General features: G+C 42.7%; 1 long non-coding RNA gene across 2 annotated transcripts; it reads left to right on the forward strand.

The window, feature by feature from the left end:
* Positions 1–2,196: 2,196 nt before the first annotated feature.
* Positions 2,197–23,697, forward strand: LOC120697475. 2 transcript variants are annotated; one of them, XR_005684503.1, is made up of 4 exons: positions 2,197–2,288; positions 22,227–22,331; positions 23,185–23,296; positions 23,387–23,697. It is a non-coding gene; the product is annotated as an uncharacterized LOC120697475 (long non-coding RNA). The 2 variants fall into 2 exon arrangements; XR_005684502.1 differs by lacking the exon at positions 2,197–2,288 and adding an exon at positions 22,062–22,120.
* The last annotated feature ends 1,135 nt before the right edge of the window (positions 23,698–24,832 follow it).

A 24,832-nucleotide genomic window follows, 5' to 3' on the forward strand; every position in this document is an offset into this window, starting at 1 on the left:
CCGCCGCTCGCAAGCATTCTTCTAGCATCAAAGCCTAAAAAGCCAGGCCACCCCATCTGGGGGCCGGTCGTGAAAGGCAAAGGAAAACATTACGAGACTTAGGCGATGCTAGAAGTAAGAGCAGGGAAGTTGGAGAGGAAAGGGAGTCCCACGACCCCTATTTATAGCTGCATCGGGCGCCAAGCTTCAAGCCTGTCGAAGGGCGAAGGCTTGGACCACCCGTGATGGCACGGCTCCCCACGAGCGAAAAATACCCTTGGTTACCGTGCTGAGACATGAAGGGACAAAGCAAAGCTGAGCTCTTGGACGCTGAGCGGCGCAGCATCGGTGCTGGCTGACTGCCCTCGAACAGCGCGTCGCAAGGCAACCAGGGAATGCGGGGCCGAGACCCTGAGCGCGGAACAGCACGGCAAAAGCACCTGCGACAAAAGAGCAGGCTGACGCGTCTCGTCCCCGGAACAAAACAAAAAGGGGTGCGCTTCTCGGAGTACTCTCTCCGCAGGCGCACTGCCCCGACCGACGAGTTGTCACATCCGCCGGGCCGGCACCCGGGTGCGCCTGGCGGGAGCGCAACACCGATCGATCACGTCAAGGGGTAAATCGCCGAAATACCCTTTAGCCGAATCCCCTGACTCGACCAAAGCCTCGGGGGCTACTATCGGGGACCACGATTAGGGGCACCCTAATCGGGGTACTAAAATCACCCTAAAAACGCAAACACATATTAGGCAACTGAGCCCACGAAGGCCTACGGCCTCCTTCCAATCTGGAAGAAAGGAAAGGACTCGAAGAAGCCCAGCACACGGCCCATCCGCACCCCCCTCGGACCCACGGGGTGATCTCCGTCTCGCTCGAGGGCTCCCATCGAGACCCTCGACCGCGCCCCGCGTCTCCGCCTCGCTCGAGGGTAGCGCGCCTACCCTCGGGGAGGCGAATCGTCTCCACCTCGCTCGAGGGTAGCGAACCTACCCTCGAGCGGGGCGAATCGTCTCTGTCTCGCTTGAGGGTAGCGAACCTACCCTCGAGCGGGGCGAATCATCTCCATCTCGCTCGAGGCCACCCCTCGACGAAAAGGACAAACGGCCCTTCCGCTCACCTGCCCGTCTTACGGAGGCATTAAATACCAACCACTCCTCCACAGTGCCCAGGTAAGACGGCGTCAGGCCGCCATTCCCCACAGTGGCTATGACCGGAGTCCCGTCTGCCAACTCCGGTCACTGCTCCGCCACCCCGGACGCTGTGGCAACACTGTGGGAACCTGCGACGCGGTACGAGACATGCTCGGCACAGCTCCCATTACTATTCTGTCAACTCCTCCTGTCCGGACTCCACCTCACCACACCAACGGCCCCGGACCCGTCCCCTGCTCAGGAAGGGATCCGGCGTCGCCACGTGTACCCCAAGGAGGGATGCTCAGCACTAGTAGCCGGAGGCCCGGATCTCCCCTCTCGAGGGGTCCGGGACCTCCATGTGACTCCTGGACCCCCTTAGCGCACGGGCTAGCACTCCACCCAGGGGGGGGCGGGACCGCCATATGCCCCACTGCCGCTGGCGCACATATATATGCAAGACCCTGGCCTGCAGGGCCCACGGAACGCTTCCACGCCACACCTGGAAGACGGTACACCCTACAGCTACGACCACGCCGCCTGCTGGGGCTGTCAGGATGCCGGCGCAATCTCCGCAAGGCCGAGGATGATGCCCAGGATGACTGCCACACCCGACGCCATGCCCCACAGTGCTCGACCACTGCACCCCCGCGATTCGGGGAAAAGACAACAACTTCCATGATCCCCTGTACATGTACACCGTCCCTCCTTGTGTCTATAAAAGGAGGAGGCGGGCTTCCTTTAATGGGGTCACGGTCGGCCCACCTTTTGGTAGAACACATCGTTTCACACTACTAGCAGAGCACACACGCTCCTCTAAAACCCGATTTTGGCACTCGCCTCAATCAACTCCTTCTCTAGCAGAGATTTGGGAGCTTCCCTCCCTCTCTCGCCTCGCCTGTACCCCCTACTACAGGCATCTCCGGTGCAAGATAGTACAGTGCTCTCGCACACCCCTTTGCTGGACGTACGGCCCCATGGCCGGAACCAGGATAAACCTGTGTGTTACTGTATTGCCTCTTGCATCAACATCTGGGACGAGGAACACGCAGCATCATCACTGGTTGGGTCCGGACCGCCGTTGTGTAGTTGTTTCAGAGCTTAGAGACAGATCTAGAAATCCCAATGATTTAGAGTTGAGTAGAAGTGAAAAAAATGAGAACAAGTGAACAACAATAGGTCTGTGTGTGTTCTCTGAGGATAATACTATTCAGTTTCAAATAATATGTGTAGGTGTATAGATTGATAAATTAGCATGTCGGGGCTTTGTCCAGTGTATAGAATATTCCTGGTACACTATACTTCTTTATTCTCTTTTCAATCACCTGATGTAAGAATGAATAATATATTTATATTATAATATTCAAGGCTTCAAGCTAATTGGGTTCAGTAGGTTTCAAGAATGAATGATTAGTATTGGCTATTCCCATAAATGATTCGTAGTGTTGGGTCATCCCCATGTGGTGAAGATTTTTTACTTTTAGGAACTTTTTTGGAGTGGAGATGGCTTGATTTGAGATCTGAAAGGATCTTGATCACGCGATGTCGTAGCCAAGAGGGGGGTGAATAGACGTTTCTTCAAAAATTGGCGCTTAATCCCTACTGGGACTGCCTGGACCGGTCAGACCGGTCTACCAGACCGATCAGACCGGTCTATGCAGGCAGACAGCCCAGACAGCAGGAACAAGTCCCCTCTCGAGCTTGAACCTATAAGAAACTTGGGATATGTGTCTTGCAGAGTATTTCTAACAAAACAAACAAGTCCCTACACACAAGTAGAGCACACCCAAGTAGATCGAGCGGAAGCACAATTCAAACTCAAAACTATAAATGCAAGGTAAGTAAATCAAACCGAAATAGAGATGATGCAATGAAGACACGGTGATTTGTTTGACCGAAGTTCGGATTCACCCCGTGCACCCACGTGTGAATCCTACTCTCCGTTGAGGAAGCTCGTAGTGACCCCAAGGTCAAGCTATCTCCTCTTCTCCACTATATGACCATACGCCCTCTTGGCACACGATCGAAGCCGCAATAAACTTGCCGCTGCTCACCACAACCTTGGGAGCTAGCCGGCGACGCCTAACCATCTAGGAGCCGATGCTCCAAGAGTAACAAATGCTTCAATCGAGTTGGCCGACGCAACCTCAAGTGCTCAAAGCTTGGGATGTTTCTCTCTTGCTCAAATGACTCTCAAGGAATGGATTCACTCAACCCAACACAAAGATTCACCTTGAATCAAGCAACTCTCACAAAGAGAGGTTGGGGAGGACTCTCCAAGTGCTCACAAGGCTCTCAAGATGTTCTGAAATGTTCTAGCATCAGCACCCACGGATGGGTGAAGTCATGGGGTATAAATACCCCTTCTCACAAAACTAGCCGTTGCCCTGTCAGTGTTAGACCGGTCAGACCGGTCCCCCCAGATCGGTCAGACCGGTCGGTTTTGAAAACTAGCCGTTGGAGGCTCACCCTGCTCAGACCGGTCAAACCGGTCCCTCTCTGTTTTCTGCAGTTAGCTCTCACTCCTTAGGCTAAACTCTCTAGGGACTGGTTTGATCACTTTTGGTATTGTCTAACCTACTGATGTTGCATCCCTCTTAATAGTACGGCATACCTTATACTCAAGTGCATAAAAGAAATATACAATTTCCACGATTACTTGAGCTTCTTCATAATATGATCATGCCGACTTTTCTTCAATCAATACCGTGAGGGCATCAATATCTTCTTTCTTTTGAGCATACCCGCTTTGAGCTAGTGACTTTGAATCTTTGAATTGCATAGGAATGAAATCCACCTTGATTCACAAGTCACCTTCTTTTCTTGAATGATGATACTCTTCAACATAGAGCTCTCCATGACTCTAGGATCTCCGGCCTTTGACCCGTATCGGTTTCTTTGCTCCCCCCAAGCCGTCGCTTGCGTAGCCTCTTGAAACACGCCTCTCGGTCCTCTACCTTTATCCTAACCGTCCATCTTGAACTCATATTGATTTGTGTCATGCATGAAATCTTCATTGTCAATTCGAATTCTCAATTCAATCTTATATGCAAGCTTTCCAATTTGAGATATCATATATGCATCAACTCATGTCTCATTCTCTTTTGCTTGGCCTTGCTTGCTTCTTAAGTTAACATCCATTTATCACATGTGGCAAGTTCTTCTATATTTGAGACTATGCATAAGCATATCACGTCTTATTCACAAAATCTTTACTTGTCACTTTGAATCCCATCATAGATCGAAACAAGCCTTTGCAAATATTAGAGCTTATATATCAATCATGTACTTTGCTCTATTTTTCTTTTCTTGTTTTGCTTGTCACATACACATTATATCAATGGGATAAACACGCTTTCTTGCAATACTTGAGCTATCTCTTTTAATACACATTTCATAATTAAATACATGTTCATAATCTCATGCAAACAAGTTAGTCCTTTAATCGTGTTGTCAATCAATGCTCCAAAACCCACTAGGGCCTAGATGCTCTTTCAAGATCTTTGCAAACTGAGAGGACAGACTCAGGCCCAAAATTAGATCCTAGTTTAGGCATTGTGGAGCTTCTTGTCCAAAATAGATGATAACTCTGAGCCTAAGATATACCCAATTGGTATTTAAACATTAATTATTACAGCTCAGGATGGAAATGAAAATGGTTGTTCCATATTCAGTATATGGATCTTTTAGGCAAAAGAAAAATAACTTATCCACAATTTGCAAGTGGGATGTTTCTCTAATCTTTAAATATCACTAGGATGATGGAACTAGACGTGTCTATGTGGTTGGTGCTCGTGCTGCAGCTGGTTTGATTTTAACTGTTGCCAGTGAGTTTTTTCACGGAATCAGGGCATACACTTGTACGTGGAACTCTAGATTATTTACTAGGATTGAAGGTTTGTCTAATCACATCTTCAGCAGTGACAATAATTAGATAAACATATGGTTAGATAGTAATCCTATAGACGCTCAGAATAAAACGGACCGAAAGGGTTCTTCCAACTGGAACCTCTTTGACGATTGTTAGTGAGGTAGTATTTGCATCACTAATTGGTCTATGTTTTGTTGCATTACTTCTTGTTGACATGTCTAATGTATTATGTTTTGTCTTTTCCTTTTGTTTATTATTATTTTATAGGAATAGGGTTTAGGGTTTAGTCCTTGTTCAGGGTTTAGGGCTCCTTCTTCTACTTCAAGCTTCTCTTCCTAAGCTTTAATCTTGTTCTTCTCCCCCTTTGTCATCCATCACCATAAAAGGGGCTGAGAGAAGAAACCAGGCTGCCCATCACTGTCCATTTCCTCCGTTTCCACCTAAAAAGGAATGATCATCCCAGTGGTGGCCAAACACAGCGTCGGATAAGCGAGTAGCAAGCTGATCTGCTGCAGAAGGTCGAGATGACATATGAAAAAGTCCTCCTCCTCCAGAGAAATACTCTGGGTATGTGCCAAACACTCCTTCTCCAGGAGGTGGTGGAGGTGCATGAGAAGGACCACTGACATCCGGGTAGAAGATATGACCATACTGCTCAAAGTATCCAGAGTCCATATATCCTTGAACTCGGTCCTCAACTGATGGTATTACAGCCTCAGGAGATGAAGGAGAAACGGGTGAGCGAGGCGGCTGTAGATTCATTGCATTATGCATCATCTTAACTGAATCTCTTTCTTTCTTGCTAGCTCTCCACTGCCTCTGCTGCTCAACTTCTATATCTCTCTGGCTCTTACACATCCCCACAAACAAGTTAATTGGCCTTTTAATGGGAGAGGTGGACTTCTCACGCCGAGAGGACGAGGGACCCTGCCTTGCCTGCCCAGACTGGTCAGACCGGTACTGGGAACCGGTCAGACCGGTCCCAGCCTGAGCACCTGGTGCCTCCTGCTGATGGTGCTGCTGCCCATCCTCTTCTTCCTCAACTATATTATCCTCAGGCTCTGAGTATCTGTGAGGTGATGCCTCCCTTCTATGTTTGGGCATCTTAGGGCGGAAAGACTCATGTTTTACATCGGTTTGATATTTAGTATTTGTCGCCTTTTCAATTAATTCCATCAAGTATGGTGCATATGCACAGATCTTCAATGGGTTTTCTGAGATATACTTGATTTCCTCCCATATATAATCAGCCACACTAAATTCTTCTCCATTTGGCCCAAAGCATGCCAAGCAAGTTCTTTGCATGAAGTGATATATCTGATGGGTTGCCACCTCTCTGAGATATGGTGTTTCTAAGCAACCAGGTTTATGATGGAATAAAAGGTGTAGAGTCCGGTTGATTTCCCTGCATTTCCTGTCTCACTCCTAGGATACATGAATTTCATGTCCTCATTCGGGAGAACCACCTGATTATGAATCTTGGGCATGTTTGCATCATACCTATCAAGTCCAAGCACACGAATGAACTGAGCAAATGTGGCTCTATAGTAGTTTCCCTCAGTCATCCAGAACATGGCCCTATCATCTTTCAGATATCCAAAATGCACAGTGGCATAAAACTGGGCAATTACTTCCTTGTTCCAATCCTTCTGAAATCCCATGAGATCCTTGACATGTTTGCTCTCACATGCATCTATGATTTCCTGGAATAAAGGGTCATTGGCCTTCTCCATGCTCCTCCAATCAACACACTGTGTCTCAATGGCAATTTTCCTGTCCCTCAGAATAACTGACTCATAGAAGTCCTGCTGGAACAGGGTGTGAAATCTAGGATCAGTTGAATTCTTTGGCTCGGGATAGGGATCAATACTTCTCCACCTTTTCACCTCCCTTGTCATTCCCTTTCCATAATAATCAACACATTTCCTGGAGCTAAGTCTGATAGGTCTTTGTATAATAGGATAGGTGAGATTCTCTTCCCTATCATTTTCCTCTTCTTCTTCATCATCTTCAGCAGTTTCTTCTTCTTCCTCACTACTGTTTTCTTCTGCTTGAGCTTTCCCACTTCTTTGCTCAAACCTATAAGGGGAGTCCTCCACATCATCCTCATCACTAGAGGTGTGCTCACTTTCTCCACTATGTCATCAATAGTTGCTGTTGCTGATCTCTTTTTCTCCCTAGGCCTCAACTCTCTGCCGCTGATCACATTGGTGCCACTAGAACGGCTCTCATCTTGATTTGCACCGCCACTATCAAATCTGCGCTTTGTTCTCCTCTCACGCCCCCCTGCCATTTTGTTGCAGATCCTGGGTCCAAAAATATGGATTAGAAAGATATGAGACCACAGGAATAGATTGGCATTGGATTGATGAAAGTTTAGGGACCAATGTGTAGCAATTGGGTCTGTTCTGGTCAGACCGGTCAGACCGGTCGGATGTACCGGTCAGACCGGTCCCTGACAGAAACTGGAGAAAGACTCGGTTTCGATGATCTTTGTTCAGGAAAAATACTAGAGAAATTTGATAAACAATGTTAAAATTATCAAGCACTTTACAAAGCAAAGTGTGGCTTTAGCTGATGGTTTTGGGTTCTGGTCAGACCGGTCAGGTGGCGCCCGAACCCTAGGATTTGATTCCGAGCAATGCGAGCCACGAAACTTCTTGATCTCTTAGGGAAAGGTTCCTAGGCCTAGCAGAACTTACTGGACCAAAGGAATTGAAAAGATATGCGCTAAGCTAAGAGATCGGGCGAGGGAAACATGTGATACCTTGGAAGGGAGATGAACTCGTGAGGATCTTCAAAGACAACTTCACCACCGATTGATTTCCCCCTTCTAGCCCCAATGCATGTGATGAAGCAATCAAAACAAGGGCTAGAACTCCAAACCTCCAATGGAGTGAAGATGGAGAGGAGAGTGAAGGAGGGGCGCCACACGGGTGAGAGGAGGAAGAAGTCAGTGGCAAAGTGGTGAAAAGTGAGAGGTTTTGACTGTTTCGCCCCGTGGAGGGGTAAAAAGAAGTTACCGGGTTGGACCGGTCAGACCAGTCCGACGGACCGGTCAGACCGGTCGCACTTGAAGTGCCAGAAAGAAGTTGTTTTCCAGACTATCCGGGTGAATCTCCGGAGTATCCGGGTGTAGCCCAGAGTATCCGGGCAAATATCCAGAGAATCCGGGACAATGATCACAAAGAAGTTTTAGAAAGATAATTCCTTGATCAAATGATTAAGCACTTCCAAAAATTCATATTTTCTGACCTTATGTGCTAACCATGAGTTGGATAGGTGGATGACTAAGTAAGGAGTATTTTGATGAGCACATTTTTTCCGAATCAAGAGCTCCTTGTTACTTCCAAGGAAGAGATGATTTACCAATATAACCACTCCTAGGATGAGAGAAGTGATATAGATAGGAATCTATGGACATGAGAAGAACTCACTACTTGTGACTAGCCATCAAGCAATCAATGAGAACTATAGTCACAAGTAGATTGATACGGTCACAAAGACTAAGATTCAAATATTTTCAAATTTGACACACAACCTATAATGCTTGTTGAGTTTTCGAAAAACATCTATCCTATGACACTCATAGCATGCTACAAGTCAAGCTATCACCACACTAGAGAGCTTAGCACAAACCTTACTCAATTTTACACACGATTGACACTTAGTCTCAATTAGGAAGGTTTTAGCTAAATATCTAGGTGACAATATTTCTTGAGCTTGATGCATACAAATGCACACACACTAGCATTAATACGTGGCCTAGATGCTCAAAGGTAAAGCATAATGAGTAGAAAACATACCTTTGCCTCTTAGCCACTTAAACTTGTGCTTGAACTTTTAGAAACAATCACTAGTTCTCATAGATGAGAAATAGTGTGCAATGTAGCACAAGTACTTCATGATTATGCTTTGTCAATCAATATTTGATCCGTTGGATGGGTATACTTATATTAATTCTCATTGGATCCATAGGAAGCATGATCAACACTATAAGAGACTACACATTCACTCGAGGAAAATGTAAGTCCCAAAGACACAAATTGTAAAGTGATCTCCCCCTAAATAAGTGCATAAGAGTTTTGAATTTCTTTTATATGCACTTTATCCATATTAAGAGACTAGGAGAGACTACTTTAACAAGTTGGTCATAAAGCACATAAAAAGATATTTAATTGAAATTATGCTAGATTCTCTTACAGCCTGAAGTACATGACTCCAAGAGATGCCTATAAAGCATATGCACTGAGAATGACCCTTTTTCACATAGCTTCTTTCTCGTTTCTTCAGTTTGCTGCAGTTTTCTGGTCTAGACCGGTCAGACCGGTCTGATGGACCGGTCACACCGGTCACACCAGTCAAACTGCAGTAACCTTTAATTTGTTCATGTCTTGCTTCAATGAATGTCTACTAGATATATTTGCTCACCTGCACTAAAACAAGACCTTGCTCTACACAAGAGCCATTAAACGCATCTCACGGCAAATGGAGAGTAACTCAAAGAAAAATGCTTTAGTCACTTATTTAGAATGTCCCAAACTCAACACAAGTGACACACTAGTACTCACCAAGAGTTAAGTGACTAATACAATTTGAAATTAAAAACAAGTTACCGAGATAGCATTGGATGAAGATATGCAAGATTATTCCTTGAACTTGGTCAATGACATGAATATGCAATAAACTTCAAAGAACCAAGCTCTCCAATGCATCTCCATGTACCTGCAACCTTTTAAGCTTTCTTTGGTGCCCAATACTCATTGGGCCCTGCAACATTAGCCACAATAGACTTGGGAACCCAAATTGCCCTTATGCTAGCATTAGGTGACTTGATCACCTTAGTAGCATAAGTACTCATCTTGTCCTTCCCAAGCTTAGCAAAGTCATATTGAACAGTTTTTGAGTTAGGTAAATTACCATTTGGGCAATCCTTGCTCATATGACCTTTTACTCGACAAGTGTAGCAAATTCGGTGCTTAATCTTGACGAAGGTGCTCTTGACTTGATACTTGTGCTTCTGAGCATCACAAATCTTCTTGAGTGGAAGAAAGGGCTTTGTGGGATTCTTGATGGGTCCTGCAGCAGCTCTGGCCTGGACCGGTCTGACCGGTCTGGTCAGACCTGAACTGCTGAGGACAGCAGTTGGTCATATGCCCCTTTTTCCTGCGTCCAAAGCATACTCTATTTTCCGGAAGCTTTCTTTGACTTCTTGAAAGTCGCTCTTCCTCATCGGACTTGATTTGACAATTTCTTGCATAATGCCCTTTCTCTAGGCATCTATAGCACTTGACGTGTCCTAGAGACTTCTTTCTTGAAATCTTGTGCCTGATACTCTTTTGATCTTGTTGAAGAGTTGATCTAGTGATGTTTGAACCCTTCTCAAGCTTCTTCACCACGGAGTCGTGGTTATCTTGAGAAGGTCTCACTTTCTCCTTGCCCTTCAACTTAATCACTTGTTCTTTGAGTCTTTTTACTTCATTCATAATTTCTTCATTTTCTTGTGCAATGAAGTCATCACAAGATTCTACAAATACTTGCTCAATACTAGATTGGCTTGCTTGAGAACAACATGGTTTAGTGCAAGTCAAGTCAAATTGAACTTGTGAGCATGTGCAAGTGTGGAATAGAGGTTCATATGATTTTACCGTTGTAGCCATAACCTCATGGGCCACTTCAAGTGAGACATGTGAGTTCACAAGCATCTCATAGGATTTTTCAAGCTCCGTATGAGTTCCTTGCAAAGCCATATGCTTACTAGTGAGCTTCTCCAACCTTGCTTTGAGCACTTGATTCTCCTTCTCTAAAGAGTCAATCCGACACAAGGAGTTAGTAGATAAATTCTCTGATTTTCTTACCAAGGAGGCATAGATGATCTTGAGCTTGTCAAGCTCTTCTTTGAATTTCATTGCTTGCTCAACTCCTTGGTTATCTCCTTTCTTGAGTTCGGCTGTCAAGCACTTGTGATCAACATCACTCGAAGATGTTGACTCATATGAAGCTCTTGCTTGCCTTGATCGCCGTCGGGAGCACTTTTTGCTCTCTTTGCGATGTTCCCTGGTCAGACCGGTCTGACCGGTCATACAGACCGGTCTGACCGGTTCCAACAGGGAACCAGCAGACTTTGCTCTTTTTCTTCCTTGATCGTCGGAAGAAGCTACAAGAGGATGAGTATGATTCTCTGAAGTAATATACTCCTCTAGTAACCCTTCATCTTCTTCTTGATTTTCGTCGTCACTATCTTCTTCACATATTGCCTCTAGAAGTTTCCAAAGACTATATGCATCAAGACGTATCTTTGCAAATTTCTTCTCCTCTTGCATAGAATCTGCAAAATCTTTTTCCATGCTTTCAAACAAGAGGTCAATTACACGACGATTACACAACAAGCATTCCTTTTCTTCATTTGAAATTTTTTTAAATCATTTAGGTAGAATGCTAGTCTTTATGGCTTGCTCAAAAGAAGGACCCATGTTCCTTAGCATATTACAAATATGAGCTGACCAAGAAATGTAGTTTGAGCCATTTATACCAAGGGGCTCAAACGGTACCTCGCAAAATGTCGACATGGTGATTCTCCAAGCGGTGAGGCTTCAATCCGGAGACCAAAGCTCTGATAATAATTGAAAGGATCTTGATCACGCGATGTCGTAGCCTAGAGGGGGGTGAATAGGCATTTCTTCAAAAATTGGCGCTTAATCCCTGCTGGGACTGCCTGGACCAGTCAGACCGGTCTACCAGACCGGTCAGACCAGTCTATGCAGGCAGACAGCCCAGACAGCAGGAACAAGTCCCCTCTCGAGCTTGAACCTATAAGAAACTTGGGATATGTGTCTTGCAGAGTATTTCTAACAAAACAAACAAGTCCCTACACACAAGTAGAGCACACCCAATTAGATCGAGCAGAAGCATAATTCAAACTCAAAACTATAAATGCAAGTTAAGTAAATCAAACCGAAATAGATATGATGCAATGAAGACACGGTGATTTGTTTGACCGAAGTTCGGATTCACCCCGTGCACCCACGTGTGAATCCTACTCTCCATTGAGGAAGCTCGTAGTGACCCCAAGATCAAGCTATCTCCTCTTCTCCACTATATGACCATGCGCCCTCTTGGCACACGATCGAAGCCGCAACAAACTTGCTGCTACTCACCACAACCTTGGGAACTAGCCGGCGACGTCTAACCGTCTAGGAGCCGATGCTCCAAGAGTAACAAATGCTTCAATCGAGTTGGCCGACGCAACCTCAAGGGCTCAAAGCTTGGGATGGTTCTCTCTTGCTCAAATGACTCTCAAGGAATGGATTCACTCAACCCAACACAAAGATTCACCTTGAATCAAGCAACTCTCATAAAGAGAAGTTGGGGAGGACTCTCCAAGTGCTCACAAGGCTCTCAAGATGTTCTGAAATGTTCTAGCATCAGCACCCACGAATGGGTGAAGTCATGGGGTATAAATACTCCTTCTCACAAAACTAGTCGTTGCCCTGTCAGTGTTAGACCGGTCAGACCGGTCCCCCAGACCGGTTAGACTGGTCGGTTTTGAAAACTAGCCGTTGGAGGATCACCCTGCTCAGACCGGTCAGACCGGTCCCTCTCTGTTTTCTGCAGTTAGCTCTCACTCCTTAGGCTAAACTATCTAGGGACTGGTTTGATCACTTTTGGTATTGTCTAACCTACTGATGTTGCATCCCTCTTAATAGTACGGCATACCTATACTCAAGTGCATAAAAGAAATATACAATTTCCACGATTACTTGAGCTTCTTCATAATATGATCATGCCGACTTTTCTTCAATCAATACCGTGAGGGCATCAACATCTTCTTTCTTTTGAGCATACCCGCTTTGAGCTAGTGACTTTGAATCTTTGAATTGCATAGGAATGAAATCCACCTTGATTCACAAGTCACCTTCTTTTCTTGAATAATGACACTCTTCAACATAGAGCTCTCCATGACTCTAGGATCTCCGGCCTTTGACCCGTATCGGTTTCTTTGCTCCCCCCAAGCCATCGCTTGCGTAGCCTCTTGAAACACGCCTCTCGGTCCTCTACCTTTATCCTAACCGTCCATCTTGAACTCATATTGATTTGTGTCATGCATGAAATCTTCATTGTCAATTCGAATTCTCAATTCAATCTTATATGCAAGCTTTCCAATTTGAGATATCATATATGCATCAACTCATGTCTCATTCTCTTTTGCCTTGCTTGCTTGCTTCTTAAGTTAACATCCATTTATCACATGTGACAAGTTCTTCTATATTTGAGACTATGCATAAGCATATCACGTCTTATTCACAAAATCTTTACTTATCACTTTGAATCCCATCATAGATCGAAACAAGCCTTCGCAAATATTAGAGCTTATATATCAATCATGTACTTTGCTCTATTTTTCTTTTCTTGTTTTGCTTGTCACATACACATTATATCAATGGGATAAACACGCTTTCTTGCAATACTTGAGCTATCTCTTTTAATACACATTTCATAATTAAATACCTGTTCATAATCTCATGCAAACAAGTTAGTCCTTTAATCGTGTTGTCAATCAATGCTCCAAAACCCACTAGGGCCTAGATGCTCTTTCAAGATCATTGCAAACTGAGAGGACAGACTCAGGCCCAAAATTAGATCCTAGTTTAGGCATTGTGGAGCTTCTTGTCCAAAATAGATGATAACTCTGAGCCTAAGATATACCTAATTGGTATTTAAACATTAATTATTACAGCTCAGGATGGAAATGAAAATGGATGTTCCATATTCAGTATATGGATCTTTCAGGCAAAAGAAAAATAACTTATCCACAATTTGCAAGTGGGATGTTTCTCTAATCTTTAAATATCACTAGGATGATGGAACTAGACGTGTCTATGTGGTTGGTGCTCGTGCTGCAGCTGGTTTGATTTTAACTGTTGCCAATGAGTTTTTCATAATCCTATAGACCACTACTAGAAAACGGGCCTTGGGCACCGGCTGAGAAGGGCCTAAGGCACCGGTTTCCCAACTGGTGCCCCGCAACCGCGACCAATGGCCTCGCCTTAAGACACCGGGTTTCTCAACCGGTGCCTTAGGCCTCCATTGGTACCGGTTGGAAAGACCAGCCGGTACCAAAGAGGCTGCCACGCTGACGTAAGGTGGCAGCCCCTTTGGTACCGGTTGGTATTTCCAACCGGTACCAATTACCTTTTCCCTTTTTTTCCAAATCCAGGTTTGTTTGTTATATTTATTACTGTTTATTCTTTTATATTTGCTAAACGCACTCAAACTCTACAATACTATACGTTCATTGGTCGTTCGTGTTCGTTTTCAGAGAATATTTGAAACTAAATAAAAGTGAAATACGAACATATAATTAAGCTAATTAGATGAACTAATATATTTACAAATTTACAAACATCAAGGCATAATCTTTAAAAATATTTACAAATGTACAAGTCATGTTATTCCAACTACTAGTCCCCTCAGGAGGTCGATGGAAATCCTCTATCGATGTGACCGTCGTGGTAGAACTCGCCTCTAGGATCCAAGATCTCGTTCAAAATGAATCCGGCGAGCTGCTCGCACACGGCGTTGATCCGATCAGTAGAGTAACATTCATCACCCATTTGAGACATCTATTATTTAGAAAAAAAGGATTAACATCATGTGTGTTAGTACAATTATGAAAATATACTAGTCAACGGTTTGGACGTACTCTCATTTCTTCATCAGTAGTCTTCCCGCATGGAGTCATGATGTGCAAGTAGTCGCATACGTAGTACCCGCACCAATCAGTTTCTTGTTGTTGTCTCGCACACTTAAGGAGAAACAAATAAATTACTCAATTTAGAACAATTTGGGATTATATACTTAACTAGACAAATCTTTATGAATGAACATACCGGATAATCCATGTTAACGTTCAGTTCGGGCCTCCATTGACCACGTCCTTTGTTATTTTTCACAAAAATTTTCCAAACTCTGCGCCCAAAGTTAAGTTTGATATTAAGGAATTGTTATTAACAGAAAAAGGATTTAATTGTGCAAACTGAACTTACCTGTTCAAGGGGTCTAGGATATGTTGGATTGCGGACTTTGGATTTCTCATTGAGTCAAAGACTATAAGATTGCCGGTCTCTACGGAAAGTATGAGTAAAATCCAATGATAACTACAGATATAGATATGATATATACATAAATATATTAGACAACTTAGTATTTATTTAGTAATATAACAGAGGTTTGAGTCGATCAAGGCTTACCCAAAGTTGTATGGTATGAATATATAGGATTTGTAACTTTGCCTAGTCAACGAATCGTACATGTTTTCGCACATTTCCTTGTAACTTTCGTTGATCAATTTCAGGTTGACTAGCAAAGGAGACATGAAGCCGATCTGATGGTGCCATCCATGTTTTCGGCTTCTTTGGATCTCCTGTCTAAACGATGCAATAGAAATTTTATAATGCACACATATAATTATGTTCTTGTTAACAAAAAGTATTAATGTAGAGGTAAGTGATACTTACAAAACCCAAATGGTGATGATAGAGGCGTCGAGGGCTTGTCGATGGTAAATTTCATATAAATTTTGGAAGTACACCCAGAAGTCGTCCTCCCTGCGGAAGAAATCATGGTCACGATACTTGACTCCAAACATTTTCCCTTCGTCTTTTGCCATTCACAGGTACCATCTATGCAAATTGAACATCTGCGTACCTAGACTTTTCTCCTCTTTCTCAGTGACAAAAGGTTTTCCATGATGGAATGGAGTAATAGTGCGAGCAATAGGGATTTTTGCCTCCACATGCCCCGTTGCCTCCTCTAGCGTTAATCCAGTTTCAGAAAGAAATATTGCGGCCTGTAGGTCCGCCTGGAGTTGTACGTCCGTCGAGTGTAGGAGTGGCAACCTTGGCACCCGGAGGGGCTCGAGTTCTTTTTGTTGTGTGCCAAGCTGAGGAATGGTCTTGCCACATTTTTTCTTCAGATTTCTCACCTTGTGTGCCTTTGTCAGAGTACGATCATAGTCCGAGGGTAAGCTTTTCGGTTTTGGTGGGTTGTCTAGGTTTGCGAGAAGCTTTTTCCCTAGTTCTAGAGGTACCTTTTCCCTCGGCGGGGGGCCTTTAGGCTTCAATTGTACAAACTAATTATACAGTGCAATACATATCTCTATAGTATTATACATTCTATCTTCGTCGTTACTCGTTATTACTCGTCGTCGTTACTCGTCGTCGTCATTACTCATTGTCGTCATTACATTATACAGTGCAATACATATCTCTATAGTATTATACATTCTATCTAATTATACAAACTAATTATACAATAATTATACAATAATTATACATAAACTAATTATTATATATACATATATAATACAAACTAAATTCTATCTAATTATACAAACTAATTATACACAAACTAATTATTATATATACATATATAATACAAACTAAATTCTATCTAATTATACAAACTAATTATACAATAATTATACAAACTAATTATACATAAACTAATTATTATATATATACATATATAATACAAACTAAATTCTATTTAATTATACAAACTAATTATACAATAATTATACAAACTAATTATACACAAACTAATTATACAAAGTAATTATACAGAATATGTAAATAAATAAAACAATTAAGAAAAAAAATCCATACGCAGAGGAGGGGTGGGGGCGGCGCTTGCTGCAGTGAGGCCGGCCGGGCGCCGCGCGTGGGACGACGGCGTGGCAATGGAGGGCGGTGGCGGCCGGGGGCGCTGGCGTCGGTGTTAGGCGGTGGCGTCGGCGTGGGAGGCGGGACGGGGCGGCGGCGCGGGCACAGAGGAGGAGGCGCGGCCACCGAGGACGGCGCGGGCAGGGCCAATGGGAGGCGGCGGCGCGCAGAGAGGCCTGCTGGGGCAGCGGGCGCGCAGGGAGGCGGGACGGGGCGGCGGCGGCGAGGCGGACGATCGTCGGAGAGGGTGGCCGAGCTGGGAGCGGCGCGCAGTGAAGGCGAGAAAGAAGAAGAACCGGCGCGTCCTTCGATATATAGGGAGAGCCTAAGGTACCGGGTGAAAAGTAAAACCGGTACCTAAGCTTCCCTAAGGTACCGGTTGTAATTTCCACCCGGTACCATTGTAAATACTAAGGTACCGGTTTTCGTGTACCCGGTTCCTTAGGCCTCCAAAGGCGGGAAATGAAAACCCTAAGGTACCGGGTGGTTTCATAAAACCGGTACCTAAGGCTTTGAAAACTTTAATTTTATAAATTCTTTGACCCAGGAGGACGAATCTCCTTAGTATCTCAATGGCAACGGGCGGGAAATGAAAACTCCGCTGACACGGTTCGACTCCCCCGCTGGACGGCCCACTTTTTTTTTTCTACCAAAATCCCAAATTGGACCCTAAGGTACCGGTTGTAATTTCCAACCGGTACCAAAGGTTCTCTTTTCTTTTCCCATTTGTTTTTCTCTTGTAAATCTATTAATTACCCAATAATTATATTAATCATCTGATTAATCATTTAATCATCTAATAAATTAGTTAATTGAATAATAAATCTGATATATGCCTAGTAAATCATTTAATTGCCGAATAAATTTGATAATATTCACGAAAAATATTACAAGATATAATCATTTGGCTAAGAAAATATTACTACATCATTTAAATGCACGATAATTTTAATTACTACATAATAAGATGCATATTAAATCAAATAATTACATAACAAATCATTTAAATTCACAATATTTCTAATTACTACATGATAAATCATTTAGGTGCATAACTAATCATTTTAATTGCATAATAAATCATAATAAATCAAATAATTGCATAATAAATTATTTAATTGTCCAATAAATCAATTCATTGCATAAGAAATCTAATAATGTTCACAGAAAATATTACAAGACATAATCATTCAACTAAGGGAATATTAACGATGGTTCGCTTTACAATCGTCCCTTCATTATGATCATGACGTGCGTACGGAGCCTCCTCTTCGGCTAAAAGAATACTTGTGTCAACCTCCACTGCGAACGGAGTCATATCTTCAACCTTATTGTATTCTTCTTCATCTGTGACATCGTCAACTCCCATAATTTTTCTTTTTCCTACCAGAACAATATGGCGCTTTGCCTCATCTCCGGCACCTACAAAACTTGATTTATTCCTGGACTTGTCCTTTCTCGTTTTGCTAGACATGTCTTGCACATAGAAAACTTGAGTGACATCTTTAGCTAGGACGAATGGTTCGTCTCGATAGCCAAGCTCTTTGAGGTCTACCGTTGTCATTCCGTACTCGTTGATATCGACACCTTTTCCTGTGAGTTTAACCCATTGACAACGAAATAGAGGTATCTTCAACGGCCCATAGTCGAGTTCCCAGATCTCTTCAATGTAACCAAAATATGAGTTCGTTTGGCCACTAGAGTCGGTGGCATCTATACGGACACCACTATTTTGATTGGTGCTCTTGTTATCTTGGGCTCTTGTATAAAATGTGTAACCATTAATTTTATATCCTTGGTACATCAGGATTGAATTTGCCGGACCCCTGGCCAGCCAAGCTAGCTGCTCATGAATTTGATCGTTGGCCATGACTTCCTTCTGCAACCAGGTGGCGAATGTATCGTTATGATGTTTTGTAATCCATGTCTCAGACTTCAAAGGGTATATACTTCGCACAATTTGCATGTGCTCCTCCATGTATGGAGCCACCAATGCTGATTGTTGCAGAACTGTTAGATGTGCTTTGCTCAACGTGGCATGATCTGTGGCATTTACTGATTTTCTTCCAAGTGTGCCCTTTCCAATCAGCCGCCCCTCATAACGTGATACTGGAATCCCAATTGGGCAGAGTTCTTCCACATAGTCAACACAAAATTCAATGACCTCCTCTGTGACGTAACCCTTCGCAATGCTTCCTTCTGGACGAGCCCGATTACGAACGTATTTTTTTAGTACTGCAAAGTATCGTTCAAAAGGGAACATATTATGAAGGAAAACAGGACCGAGAATACCAATCTCTTTGACCAGGTGAACTAGAAGATGCGTCATAATATTGAAGAATGATGGAGGAAATATCATTTCAAGACTGACTAAACTTTGGACAACATCCTCTTGTAGCCTGCTTAAACTCGATGGATCGATTGCCTTCTGAGAAATTGTGTTGAGAAATGCGCATAGCTTTATGATTGTTGCTCGAACATTAGCTGGTAGAATACCTCTAAGTGCAATTGGAATCAATTGTGTCATCAACACGTGACAGTCATGGGACTTTACGTGTGCGAATTTCTTCTCTTTCAAGTTCAGTAGCCTCTTTATATTCGAAGAGTAGCCTGATGGCACCTTGATACTGTTCAAACAGTCGAACATACTTTGCTTCTCTTCCTTACTAAGAGTGTAGCACGCAGGACCTAGATAATGACGTCCTTTATCCTTTTTTTCTGGATGTAGGGAGGCCCGTTGTTTCAGACGTTGAAGATCTTGCCGCGCTTCCAATGTATCCTTTGGCTTACCGTAGACACCAAGGAAGCCTAGAAGGTTCACACAAAGATTTTTTGTTAGGTGCATCACATCAATTGCATGGCGGACATCTAAGACATCCCAATAAGGTAACTCCCAAAATATACTCTTCTTCTTCCACATAGGTGCACGTCCGTCATCACTCTGCACTGATCTGCTGTTGGGTCCTTTTCCGAATACTACTTTTATATCTTTGACCATTTCAAACACCATTTTCCCACAACGGTGCCTAGGCTTGGTACGATGATCTGCCTTTCCATCGTAGTGAGCATGCCTCCTCCTTAATGGGTGCTTGATCGGAAGAAATCGACGATGACCCATATACACGATCTTCCTACAGTGCTTGAGGTACATGCTGTCGGTTTCTTCTAAACAATGGGTTCATGCCCTAGAACCCTTATTGGATTGTCCGGAGAGGTTACTTAGTGCTAGCCAATCGTTGGTGGTTACGAAAAGCAATGCACGCAGGTTAAAATGATCCTCTGCGTGCGCATCCCACATACGAACACCCTCATCTTTCCACAACAATAGAAGATCCTCAATCAGTGGTTTCAGATACACATCTATATCGTTACCGGGTTGCTTCGGGCCGGGGATAAGCACCGGCATCATAATGAATTTCCGCTTCATACACAACCAGGGAGGAAGGTTGTATATACAGAGTGTCACAGGCCAGGTACTATGGCCACTGCTCTGCTCACCGAAAGGATTCATGCCATCCGTACTTAAGCCGAACCTTATATTCCTCGCATCATTTGCAAATGTTGGGAATGCTCTGTCCACTTTTCTCCACTATGACCCATCAGCGGGGTGTCTCAACATATTATCTTGTTTATGTTCTTCTTTGTGCCATCGCATCAATTTAGCATTCGTTTTGTTCATGAACAAACGTTTCAGACGTGGTATTAGAGGAAAATACCACATCACCTTGGCAGGCACTCTCTTCTTGACATGCAACCCCTCAACGTCGCCTGGATCATCTCGAGGGATCTTATACCGGCATGCGTTGCATACAGGGCATGAATCCAAATTTTCATACTCACCTCGATATAGGATGCAGTCATTAGGACAAGCATGTATCTTCTGTGGCTCTAATCCTAAAGGACAAACAACTTTTTTTGCCTCGTATGTTGTCTCCGGGAAGGTGTTACCCTCAGGGAGTAAGTTTTTTATAAGTTTCAGCAACTCCTCGAATCCCTTGTCAGACAAACCATTTGATGCCTTCCATTGCAATAATTCCAATGTGGTACCCAACTTCTTTTGGTCTTGTTTGCAGTCAGGGTACAACAATGTTCTGTAGTCCTCCAACATACGCTTCAGATCTCTCGATTCCTTTTCTGTTTCGCAACCTTCCTCAGCTTCACGCAGCATCTGACCAAGATCATCTTCTGCAACGTATCCTTCAGTATCTTCTTCAGGCTCACCCATTGCAGTGTCGTTGAAAAAGGAATTATAATTGGCTGCAAAGTCAGGAATCCTGTCCTCTTCTTCTACATTATTATCTATCACAATTCCTCTTTCGCCATGCTTGGTCCAAACATAGTAGTTCGGCATGAAACCACTATTGAACAAGTGACAATGGATGGTTCTTGATGATGAGTAATCCTTCTCATTCTTACAAAATTTGCATGGACAACGAACGAAACCGCCATACTTGTGTTTCTCGGCCGCTTCTATGAATTCATGCACACCATCCATGAACTCCTTTGAACGCCGGTCGGCCATGTACATCCATTGCCGACTCATCTGGGTCCACATACAATACATTTATATACATCATTGTACTGTACAAATAGTTCATTCATAATACCAATTTATAACAATATATTTATATAATTGATAATGCATATAACTATAATAAATAAATACTATTCACTTATCAAATAAATTGAAAAAACATATAAATACAATAATTTGATAGTATTCAAATATCAAATAAATTAATAACGTATATAACTTAAATAAGATGTTACAAATATAAATAATTATCACATATATAAACTAAATCAAGTAATAACTGTTTCTAAAAATTAATTGCTAAGTTATAAAAAAAATAACTAACATTTTTTAAAAAAAATAGTAAAAATTCGCCTCCCCTCACCCCACTCAGCTGCCATGAACAGTGAGTTCGCGGCAGCTTGAGAGGGGGAGGAGATGGGGTATTTATAGGCTCGGGCCAAAGGCACCGGTTGAATTCAATGACCCGGTGCTAAAATTAATTCAATAGCACCGGGTCAAGGCACCAACCAGTGCCTTAGGCCCGAGCTCCTGGCAGCTGCCACGTTTCATTATCATAGGAACCGGTTATTCCTATAAACCGGTGCCTTTAGCGCAGACTTCATTTGGTACCGGGTGGTGGATCAAACCGGTTCCTATGGTGACGCATTGGAACCGGTTGGAACCACCAACCGGTGCCAATTGCCCTCCACATGTTCGGTCGACGGCCAAAGGTACCAGCTGCCGTTGCAGCCGGTACCGATGGGTACCATCGGTACCGGCTGCAACAGCAGCTGGTACCGATGGTCAGGACCGATGGCCCGTTTTCTAGTAGTGGACGCTCAGAATAAAACGGACTGAAAGGGTTCTTCCAACTGGAACCTCTTTGACGATTGTTAGTGAGGTAGTATTTGCATCACTAATTGGTCTATGTTTTGTTGCATTACTTCTTGTTGACATGTCTAATGTATTATGTTTTGTCTTTTCCTTTTTTTATTATTATTTTATAGGAACAGGCCATTAAAGATGATGTTGGAACTGTTCGAATTCAGCAACTAGACAAAGGACCATTTTATGGATCACCAACTTATCTTGAATCTTGGGAAATGGTCCAGGTAGGAAAAATCTTTAGAACAGTATTTGTCTTAGTTATGGTCTCGTGATGCTAATAGCATGTTCTGATAGGTTATACCAGCTTGCTTCCATTTCCTTTGCAACATTTGGTGTCTTCCTTCTAGTAAAGCGTGCAGCATTTTCTAGAAAGAAAGCGCCGGCATGAACTGCAGAAAAGGTGTCTAGCTCCTAACAGCAGTTCCTTTTTGGACATTCAAATGAACAGATTGTTAGAAAAAGTAGTGGCATTCTTCAAATGTTCAGAAACTTTTAATAGGGTTGTCTTTCTTTTCTGGTTATGGCTTGGGACTCGCATCGTCTTACATTGTTACTTTTTATTTTGTGAGAACTGCATGGGTGATGCTGAGTGGTCTTGTAATTTATGCCTTTCTATTGAAATAAACCCCACATGTGCAGCTTGTAGCTAATGCAAACAAAAAACTTTTGTTGAGGTTACATGAAATTGGAAAGGACAATACCAATACAATAATTCCTCTGATCATAAATATGAGGTCCATTTAGGTTTGTCTTAAGTCAACCGGTCTAACTTTGACCATCATTATATAATTTGTATAGATTGGTAGCATAAGATTGGCATTATTATATTCATTATGAAATATACTTTCATGATATATGACATTGTTATATTCATTAGGAAATATATTGTTATAATATATAACTCTTTTTATTTGAGATATTCCATAGATATTGCCAGTAAAATTATAAAGGTTTGACTTAGGATATATTTAGATGGACATCGCTTCTCTGTTGTACTTGACTACTTGCTAATAAAGGGTAGCACCTTCATGGCGACAAGTATTGACAATGTTGATTTGAATTTTTTTCTTTCTCCAGAACAAGGCCCAGCTTGTTGTCATTGCTCATGATGTGGATCCAATTGAGCTTCTGTGCAGGAAGATGGAGTTCCCTTACTACATTGTTAAAAGGAAAGGCTCTCCTTGGATCGGTACGTTTTCTACACTGTGATTTGAGGTTGTTGACTTGATCAATGGTTGTCTGAAATGAACGCTGAAACTTTACAAATAATGGCATGCAGATTGTTCACAAGAAGACCGCATCCGTGATGTGCCTTACCACTGTCAAGAATGAGACAAGCTCGAGTTTAGCAAGATCTTGGAGGCAATTAAGATAGGAAAGAATGGCATATTGTGATCTGATTGGTATCACGTGGTTATGATCCCTCTTAAAATGACTCGAATTGTACTCCAGGCAAACCATCTTGACTGTTTATTTACACACTATAATGCTGGATAGACACTTTTGATGGATAGTGTACCCACGCTGCTCAAATGTTAGCATATTAACCATGTATTTATTATCATATGATGTGATTTTGTGTTGAAATTATCCTATATTCCATTTTTTTATTCACATATTGTATTGAATTTGTCCCAAGTCAAACTTGATTAACTTTGATCAAGTCTGTAGAGAGATATAACAACAATTATACTATCCAACATATGCACTATTAATATATATTTTATGGTCAAAATAAATCTGGTGTTATAAATATTATTATGTCTTTCTATGAGCTTGACTTAGGACAAACTTAATACGACATGTAAATAAAAACAGAGAGAATACCGTGCATGCCATTCATCACATTTCATTACTTTCGATTTACTTATGCTTATTTGTTCATTTTATTACCATCTATTTACTTATATTTAATTGTTTAAACAGTAGGGCGCGCATCGCGCCTGATGTTCTAGTATAGTGAAAAGGAACCATGCATGAAAAAGAAGAGGATCTCTCTTTTGCACTGTACTACGTTGGTACAGCAATGAATAGTGCAATGTGGATGCTAAACCGTGTGAGCTTCGTCACTCCCAAGTACCGCATCCACGCCCCAAAATTTGCTGCAGACTTAGGCCTGGTTTAGATCTAAACTTTAAAATTCCAAAAGATTTGTAAAACGTATGCATGGTATACCAAATATAGTTGAAAAAAATTGCATTACACAAATGGACTGTAAATCACAAGACGAATCTAATAAATCTAATTAGGTCGTGATTAGACACTAAATTGATACAGTAAAGCTACAGTAAATCTATGCTAATAATAGATTAATTAGACTCATTAAATTTGTCTCGTAATTTACAGACGAGTTCTATAATTAGTTTTTTGATTAGCATATATTTAATACTTCAAAGGTGAAAAGATTCTTTTTCAAAATTCCAAAAGAGAGGAACTAAACACACCCGCCTCCATCGGCGCTTACACTGTTCTTCCTCCTCCTTCCATTGGCGTCTGAATCAAGGAACCTTGTGCGTGTAGTTTAGATGCAACTACATGATGAGCAATTCGAATCAGTGTGGGCCGCACACTATATATTGGTGTGATGGGAATGTGTAGCATCAGGATCGATCAAGAGCCTGGGTCAGAGGGTGGAATCTGGTGGATTCCATGAGCATTGGGTGCTCCCGCCTGGACTCACCCTCCAAAGAAGTCCGCGTCTGCATATCCCAAGTCTGAGGCTTGG

This window comes from Panicum virgatum, chromosome 3K (assembly GCF_016808335.1).
Source record: "Panicum virgatum strain AP13 chromosome 3K, P.virgatum_v5, whole genome shotgun sequence".
Taxonomy (NCBI): domain Eukaryota; kingdom Viridiplantae; phylum Streptophyta; class Magnoliopsida; order Poales; family Poaceae; genus Panicum; species Panicum virgatum.